The 10,100-nt window shown below is 36.5% G+C and overlaps 1 long non-coding RNA gene across 1 annotated transcript; it reads left to right on the top strand.

The window, feature by feature from the left end:
* Positions 1–371: 371 nt before the first annotated feature.
* On the top strand, positions 372–1,221 carry LOC131857103 (uncharacterized). The gene is made up of 2 exons (XR_009358535.1): positions 372–779; positions 914–1,221. It is a non-coding gene; the product is annotated as an uncharacterized LOC131857103 (long non-coding RNA).
* The last annotated feature ends 8,879 nt before the right edge of the window (positions 1,222–10,100 follow it).

Genomic DNA, 10,100 nt, shown 5'->3' with positions numbered 1-10,100 from the left:
TATTTATATATGAAATCCTAGAACAATTGAATCTTTTATATATTAGTTTTAACATTAATAAGAATTGAATTTTTTTCAACAATAAGATTTCTTATTAAAATTATTGATTTTTTAAATTAAATTATTTATTTATGAAAACAATTCCTTAACATATTCATATTAGTAATTTATTACTAAAAATACAAATAAAATAATTTAGAATAAAAAACTAATATACAAAATATATTATTGTTTTCTCTTAAAACAAATTTGCAATCACATATTAGTAGTTTAAAAAACCTTTATATTATAAATTACAAATAAAACCAAACTTGACCAATATAATAAAAAATTTATTAGAACAATAAACAGTATTATAATATTAGAAGCTAACATCTGGTATAGCGACTTTTACCATTTGATATTTAAAAGATAACTGCCAACCACAGTTCAATATGTGGTAACTCTACAGATACAGGTGTCCAGCCACGGAAAGAGATGCAGGATGCCAGCTACATGGGAGCTCTACTTGTCAAGGCTTGAAGTGGGATGAGGACTTATGGCGCATTATTTTTGCAAGGAAGAGACAGTCTACCTTACAAGCCAAAACAGACAATCCAGTAACCAGTCTACCATACTGTATAGGAATAGCCCTTTCTACTGGATCGAGGGGCAGGGTAGTTGAATAAGCGACGAGTTGAAATACATGCTTTTAGTGCTGCAGAAATGTCGCCATTGCTATCGTCCGTTGTTAGGTACCAAATTGGAAATATTCAGTGGTCCGCAAGGCTCAAATACGGGTAATCTCTCTTAAACTGCTGACCTGCAATAAAATTTCGTTTTCTGTTTTCAGAATCCTGGAAAGTTTTTATCAAACATTTGTGGGTATGAAATGAGACTCTCATATTCTCTGTTTATCTCTCTGTTGTTAAAGACAATGCTCTGTTTAGGGTTGCAGAGAAGGGCAAGAGGAGTGGATGACCGTGTTGAATTTATCTTCAAATATCTTCTGTGGAGCAAGGTCACTAAATTGCTGAGTTGGAATTTTTCTCCAGTGACATGGACACAGAACAACGCTTTGGGTGGATGCTGCAAAGATTTTTTACATCCTTGTAGCAGCGTTTCCTTTGTGCTTTCATACTAGTGAAGTTTCTATTTGGTTTATTTTTCCCCACATAAATTATGTAATAATTTTTGCTATTGGGACAGTTAATCCTATTCTCAACGGATTAAAATTTGCCACTTCTAATTCAAGTGCCAAAGTTTGAATTCTCAATATTGCATTCGCCAATAAAATTTAAGTGTTAATACTCTAGAAATGAATTTTAAATAACATTAACATCTTTAACATTTAACATTTAACAATGAACTAAAAAGTGTATTAACACTGAAATATAAATATGAAATTGGTAAACATAAATACCTGATTGTGGTATTATTAATGATTAAAAAGTAACTATTCAAATTTTCTTGTTATCTTTTAAAACAAATGTTGATTATGACAGGTTCTGGCTCAACTAAAATCAATTTCATGTTATCAGACATATTTCAGGATTTTAACAACAAATTTTATAAACCCTTCTTTTTTCACTTTTTATTTCTGATAAAATGTTATTTTTTGGGTTCTTTGTTTTTTGAAATTTGTAGATGCTTTATTTTAGCTCACGATAAACAGGCAGTGTGTTGTTCCTTATACGTTTACGGACGCGTCTATTCTAGCTCCAAAAGGGACTTGTCGTACCAACGATATGCATTGACATACATGTCCGAGACATGCATACCATGTCAATTTGCCATAGCGGCCAGACCCATGGTATGTGATGTGGAGTTGTCATGGACTCGTTGGTTTCAATCCTCGGGGCCCACGCAAAATTATGTGAACATACCGAAGGACGGCCGCAACTTGCTTCGTGGTTACTGGCGGTTTTTTGTGCATAACACACACATTAAAAGCCAGAAATAAAATTATCGCCGACAAATGAAGAAACTATGTTTGGACGACATACCAGTGGGAAAAAGAGGGCGCGAGCTTCAAAAAAAGTACCTTCTTTAGACGATAGACAAACATCTCACCTTTTTTATCGAACACATCTATTCTAGCTCCAAAACGACACTACAAATTGACTAACACACGTGTTAGTCGCTCATTTTACAATTAACGACTGCGATTGACTAACTTGTCGCTAACACGTTGTACGAAAGGTCCGTTTTGGAGCCAGAAGAGACGCAACCTTTTTTATCGGCCTAACGTGGAAAAAGGCAGACTAATGCGTGAACGAAAACATTATTGTTGAAGCACAAAACAAGTTGACTGTTGAAGGGCGTTCGATTTCACAACGGTTGAGGGCGGATTTCTTGGACTGCAGTTTTTTGTGTCGTGTTGCGGCTTGGGCTGGACAAACGTTTTGTGGTAGTGACAACAAGGCGTGAGGTATGTTGAAATCCGCCTCTGGGCGTGTGCACAAAGATGGTGGAAAGAAAAGTGGACACCACCCAAAATTTTTTTTTGGAAAAACAAGTAGCGCGTACGCGGTTTTAAAATTTAAAATTCCCGCGTACACGCTTAGGTTTGTTCTTCCCGAGCCTATAAAAGGTAGCGCATACGCGCTGCTTTTAGGAAAATGAGCACGTACGTGCTACTCCTAGGAAAATGAGCGCATACGCGCTGCTTATAGGAAAATGAGCACGTACGCGCTAATAATCCAAATAAAACCACGTATGCAGTGCAGTGCCTGGTAAAAAAAGTTAAAAAAAAAAATTGGGTCTCATTTACCCATAAATCGCGTTTTTAACTTTGTTTTTTCCCCATTTTCTCACCTAAACCGCGAACGGGGTGCTAAATTTGTCCTCCAGGCTATGGATCAAGGTTAGTTTTTGTTTATTTTTGTCTTTCTTTCCAGTTTATGCAATTTGTTTTACATTTTGAATTTAATTTCATTAATTTTGATTAGGTTTTTTCATTTTTTGTTTCAAAAACCAGATTCTTCTAATCCAGAACAAAAATAACCAAATGCACCTCCTGAAAACCCACAAGAACAACCAAATGCACCTCCTGAAAAACACACAAGAACAAACCCCAATTCCTTCTTTTGACCGCACAGCCGAAACACAGGAAGAATTAATTAAACAGTTAGGACAAAATACGTCTAAAATCAATAGACTGATTGTAAAATTGAAAACTTCTGAACTTGACCATCATCAATCCCTCGCCACTAGCCTAGAAACATTAGCTAGTGGTGCCATAGCTGTTTCCACAAAAATTACCAAATGGGGAAGCTTTAGGGATAGGTGTTGTCAATTCTATGCTAATGGGCTATCATACGATGGAGTAAAAAACAAAAATATTTCTAAACAACAAATATGTGCCCTTTTTGTTGATCCCAAAAATGGTTAGTCATTACCTCTTAATGCAAAGAGGTTTCCCATACATTGGTGTACCAATGCGCAGATGAAGAATCTTTTTTGGCAGAGGTGGTGGATGGTCTTTAATGATCCACCTTGTAATAATTATGAGGTGCCATTATATTTCTTGAGAAAAATATATTGTGAATTTGTGCTCAATGTGCGGCCAAACTATTTTGACATGAGAGAGTTTCATGGTAGAGGTGGTGGCTCTGCCCAAGATAGACCTGGAGCCCGTAGGCGATTAGCCGCAGAGAGTCGCCACCCCCTAGCACCCAAACCCAAGGTGCATCAGGTTGTCCCATTAGAGCTGAAACAGTCGATGGAGCTACAGACTCTTCAGGCGGCCACAACATTGACTGGTGCCATCATCCAACATGGGACGCCATTAGCACACCCTATTGTATTGGATGATGAGTCGTTAGAGGGCAATAGAGAGCCCATCGATCATATGTGTGTCAGTTGCTCGGGGATATGCTTGGGGATAGATGATTTAGTCGGTGCAGATGGATACTCATATCATTTGTGCACGATTTGCGATTGTAGATGTCAGGCTCACACGGTTGAGGATGTCACACTGACATATGAGTTGATGGACTTGGTGTTTGCCCATGAGCCACAGACACAGGTGTGTTGATTTGAATTCATAACATTTTATTTATCAGTCACTTTAAATTTGTAATTACATAAATGAATTTTTCATTTATACATGGATTTAAATTGAGACAAATAATATGCATTTCAGGATGCAGCAGCGGTATCCCATACACCTCCCCCAGTTACCATAGCTGCAACTTCGATGCCTAAGGTATAAATTTTGTAACATGTTAAAATAGAATAGTACACTTTGAATTCAAAAAAATACAAGATATACTAACTATCTTTAATGCTTGGTCCAATTTCTGGTTTGTAGGTGTTGACAGGGGACGAAATGTCCTAGATTGATGACATCACGCTCTCAGCGATCGATTTTGGCCTACAAGGCTATATGGTATCATATTTTGTACAACTCTTTTTATGTATTGTTTTGATGGAATATGCAAGTCATTTCATTTTAGATTTTTAAAATTATGTTTAATTTTTATCTGTACTAATATCTCATATTAATTTTGTGTTTTTAGGGTACCCCCTTCGCGTCTAGGGCTCGTCCGAAGAAAAAGAATTCCTCGAAGATGCCAAAACATGTGAAGAAGGTAATTGAACACATTTTTAGTTGTACAATTGTTTGAAAATGTTGAAATCAAGTATTAGTTGGGGTTTGTAGATTGATTAGTGTTTTTTTTAATCTATTTTACATGTACATCGGCCATTGAGCTTTGTGGATATGTTGAATGCACCTGATTCGCCTGCGGATCAAGAGAGGGCGGAGGTATGTATCTCTACTTTATTTTCTTGATTTCATGATTATATGCACGTGTACATGTGAACTTGTGATATATTATAATCTTATAATTTTTTCATACAGGAAATATCCATACCTATTTTGTCAATGGTGAACCCTTCTCCTTGCACTGGAGAAGCATTTCAGGATCCGGTACACTTTTGTTTGATATGTAAAATTAATTGTTTTCAACCTTCAATACTTATCATTATATTAATTGTATTTAATCTTTGTACATTTTTTGTATAGGTAATAGCGACAGTTTCTACATCGATGGTGAGCCATCCTCATTCCATTGGAGAAGCATCTCAGGCACAGGTACGTCATTGTTCTCTATATTATAGATTTTAAGTGTTTTTGATATATTTATGTTAGTACATTGTATTAATTGTACATTTAATCTACAATAGACTCCTTCGCGGTACGGCCATAACGTGGATCCATTTAAGTATGTCTTTAAGAAAACTCCTAAGAGTGACAAGGAGAGGAGAGCGACGGCATTAGCTCTTGGATCAGCCGATGAGGTAATCTACATTTCAATTGCAAAGAAATTAAAGTTAAATGCATAGTTATGTTGTTAATTGTGAACTATTTTCTACAAAAGAATTCTAACTTGGCTTTTGAATTTTGGTTTTGCAGCCATCTACAGAGCCGCGTACTGCGCCGAAAAGGCTTGATTTTGATGATCCACCACAAGTTTAGGATCATATAGTGTTAGTTTTGGTCATAGAATGACCAATACATGTAGATATATTCTACATTTTTATTGTATATCGATTTGGACATGGCATATGCCACATTTTTGTAATACTTGTATTGACTTGGCAGACATGCCTTTTTTATATATATAAATATCGATATTCGATCCAATAAATGTGTAATGAGTTCATTATTTTGTATTCGTTGTATTTTGTGATTGTCCTTTTATAAATTTAAATGAATATTTGCATATGTAATCAACAATATGAATATAAACAACAAAAATATATGATATAAACATTGCAATCGTGGAATATGATTTGATAAAATTTCTAAAATGTTGAATTAACCCTACAAAACTTCTTGTATTCAGTTCATTATTGTGTATTCGTTGTATTTGGTGGCTTCCCTTTTATAAATTTAAATGAATATTTGCATATGTAATTAACAATATGAATATAAACAGCAAAAATCGACAATATGAATATAAACAACAATGTGTTTGGTGCGAGAGCACCCTCACACTCGCAATGGTCAAATTTTGTTTATCGTGTGCATAAAATGACGTCGTGAGCACGTCTGGGTGGGCAGGTTTACACTAGACATGCCCTTGTCGTGCATCCCAAAGCACCAGAACGTCGAGAGTCATACCCTACCGGTGCGATCTCTCAAGTGCCCTCAGTCCAAAAAATTGTCAAAATTTGATGGACTGTTTCTTCCAATCCACGACACATACGGTCGATCTGTTTGATCTCGTGGGGTTGCGTGAGGCTCCTCTACAATGGCCTATCTCAGTTTTCCGCTACTTGGAGCCATTTTCAATTAGTATCATTTTTCGCCTGCTCCAAAAACTATCAGTTGCTTGCAAGGAAAAGTTGCAAGATTGGCTAGAATTGATTTTGTTCGTCGTGTGCACAAACCGACATCACGAGCGCGGCCGAGTGGGTAGGTTTATGCTAGGCATGCCCCTTTCATGCATCCCAAAGCACCAAAATGTCGAGAGTCATACCCTACCGGTGCGATCTCTCAAGTGCCCCAAGTCCAAAAAATTGTCAAAATTTGATGGACTATTTCTTTCAATCCATGACACATACAGTCGATCTGTTTGATCCCATGGGGTCACGTGAGACTTCTCTACAATGGCCTATCTCAGTTTTTGACGACTTGAAGCCATTTTCAATTAGTAGCATTTTTTCGCCTGCTCCAAAAACCGTCAGTTACTTGCAAGGAAAAGTTGCAAGATTGGCTAGAATTGATTATGTTCGTCGTGTGCACAAACTGACATCGTGAGCGCGTCTGGGTGGGCAGGTTTACGCTAAGCATGCCCTTGTCGTGCATCCCAAAACACCAGAACGTCGAGAGTCATACCCTACCGGTGCGATCTCTCAAGTGCCCTGAGTCCAAAAAATTATCAAAATTTGATGGACTGTTTCTTCCAATCCACGACACATATGGTCGATCTGTTTGATCTCGTGGGGTCGCGTGAGGCTCCTCTACAATGTCCTATCTCGGTTTTCGACGACTCGGAGCCATTTTCAATTAGTAGCATTTTTTCGCCTGCTCCAAAAACCATCAGTTGCTTGCAAGGAAAAGTTGAAAGATTGGCTAGAATTGATTCGGTTCGTCGTATGCACAAATTGACGTCGCGAGAGTGTTCAGGTGGACAGGTTTACGCTTGGCATGCCCCTATCATGCATCCCAAAGCACCAAAACTTTGAGTCATGCCCTACCGACGCAATGTAGAAGTTGCTTGACAACTTTTTTGACAACAATGACAATTTTTTCTCAAATTGTATCTAGTCTCAATCTATGACCCCTATGACTCGATAATGACTCAAATAATTATCCATGATTATACAAGAATCAAGAATGCTCACGATTGACCAGGGACACATCACATATACTCAAAACATTGACACACAAAATAGTCACAAAACATTGTCACATATTATTAAAAAATATGCCTCTAAATATGGTCAAATCAGCTCTTGGCTATTTGATTATACAAAAAATTGTCTTACAAATCATCTCATGGGCTTTTATACAAAATTTGGCATTACAATATGTCGATTCAGCTCATCGCCATTTTAATATACAAATCATCTCATGGGCTTTTATACAAAATTTGGCATTACAATATGTGCGGTTCAGCTCATCGCCATTTTAATATACAAAATTTGGCATGTACATATGTACAAATCAGCTCATTGCCACTTAAATATACAAAATTATGTCCCTAAACATGTAAAAATCAGCTCATGGGCATTTATATATACAAAAAACGAATATAGAACAATTCGTCGACGATTTATACAAAATTCTCAAAATCATTCTACTCTGAACCGTATAATCAATCAAGTGAGCCTTCAGGATCAGCTCTAACCCGTATTGTGTCAAGTATTGCCTCGTGGTCAGATTCACGAACTTTCCATAAAATCTTGTTATGAGGTCTACCACGATACTTCATCAAATGAATATTTGTTGCAACAACAAGGTTAGAGAAACGAAGAATATGTCTGTGTGTTTCAAAGTCCTCAAACAACCAAACATCATAATTCTTGATAGGGTATCTCCAAAGCCATGTTTCTGTCACGACAACAAACCCTATTGGGTACTCAATACCCTCTCTGTCAATGATTGTGGTTGTCAATTTTCTTTTAGGCTCAACACAACGACACAAATAGTAATCTATTCCTTCTTCATTGTTCTCTTCTGCAACAACTGCATACACATGACCTGCATTTTATAAAGTGTTAATTAATACCAAAAATAAAGTATGATGTACAACAAAATGAACCAAAAAGAATACTTGCAAAAAAATTAACTCAAAAAATCACCTGAATCCACTAGGTCGGATACATGGTCAAAATCCACTAATGTCTCCATCTGGCTCAATTGTAGTGCTTTGGGAATTTGATATGAATCAATGGGAACCAACGGTCTACAAGACCATTTGTCAACCCACTCTTCTGATTCACATTCTTCCCACAAACAATACATGCATGAAGAGCAAAAACATACCATTTGTCTTGTATAAATTACCAGTGAGCTTGAATTTGAACTCATAAATGAGTGCATGTCACTTGATCCTGCAACTGTACAACAATCTAGATAGTTTTCAATGTTACATTTAGTGATCAACCAAAAATATCTATGAACCAATGACGTACCTGGATTACCTGGACCCATCGTAGACTTACACCATTGCACAATTGTTTTTGCATCTACCAACTCAGCACCACCTTCGTACTTCAATTCTTCCTTGGCTAGGGCTCTTTTCACACACGCTCCTGCACCATCGTGCACTCCCTTACCATGTCCAGCCTCAGTGAAATTCCAAAAATGTTGTACACCGCTTGTCACATGCATCCTGTCAACCAATAAAACATCCTTGCATTCTTGAATTGTGTGGTGCAATTATCTGACCATATTAAGTGTCGGTTGTATCGTATGTTCCTTTCCCTTAAATTATCATAGAAAACTTTAAAGCATCCTTGTACAAAATCCAATGAATGAGTATGATCATCACTTATGTAGAGGTGATACTCTCTTACAACCTTTCTATCCTCCTCTGTGCTATCATCTGCATGCATGAATGCTATGTGTACAAAAATAGAAACTTGTGTAGAGTGATAATACATGGATTGCACTTCATTTTGAGGTTGTAGTGTATAATTTTCAGCGAAATCAACGATAGAGACAATGGTGCCAAGAGGAAATGTGTCCTTACATAACTTGAATTGCTCATCTAACCATCGAGCTCTATGTGTATGCATTATGTACTCATAAACTAGTTTCTCTTGAAATATTTTCATAAATTGATCTACACATATCATTTTTCACTAGCTCACATCTCTTCAAATCTTTTCCATCTTTAACTCCATATGTGATTGTCTTGTATTTTTTGAAAGAAACTAGTTTCGTACCAATTTCATGTGTGCTCTCCAAATGTATGCATCTTGGTAAACGTTGTAAACTACCACATATAGCACAAGAACCTTTCAAACAAGGCATCTTATAATAAATGCAACCATCATGTCTATTACATAGCACACTTGAAATAAATTCTCTTTCCGACTTAGGAGGTGCTTGTATATTACATTCTTGCAGAACATCGTTAGTGTGCAAAGTAGAACAAATATGACGAAAAATATCATAATGCATGGAAAATTTAATATGCATCCTACAACATGTGGTGCGTACATGATTAATCTTAATATAAAAAGGTTTTACCATTTCAAAAAATCTTTGAGAAATGTTTATTTGAGGAAACTTTTGAAGGAATCTTTCATAAAATTTAGTTTGAGTCATATCCAAATAGTTTTTCGCATGTGGCTCATGATTTTTAGACCCAATTCGTCTTCCAACAACATCTCTTTGGTTGGGCGATACTCTTGCGTTGTCATGCCAAAAAATTTCAATTAATGTTTTTAGTGCATCTACAACAACCTTGTCTTTGCGTGGTAGTCTACCTGAGAATGCCCAAAGAGAATTATTGTTAGGTTCCTCTATTTGTTCTCGCCTATTTAATGCTTTACTTAATGTTGTTCTACTAACGTTTAATGACTTACTTGTTTTGCTTATCAAACGATCTTTTTTTATTTTCTTGCTCATTATGGTTGATGTAATGACACGTCGA

This window comes from Cryptomeria japonica, chromosome 7, assembly GCF_030272615.1.
Source record: "Cryptomeria japonica chromosome 7, Sugi_1.0, whole genome shotgun sequence".
In the NCBI taxonomy this organism is placed as follows: Eukaryota; Viridiplantae; Streptophyta; class Pinopsida; order Cupressales; family Cupressaceae; genus Cryptomeria; species Cryptomeria japonica.
Note: the sequence above shows the minus strand (reverse complement) of the source record. Positions and strands in the feature narration are given on the sequence as shown.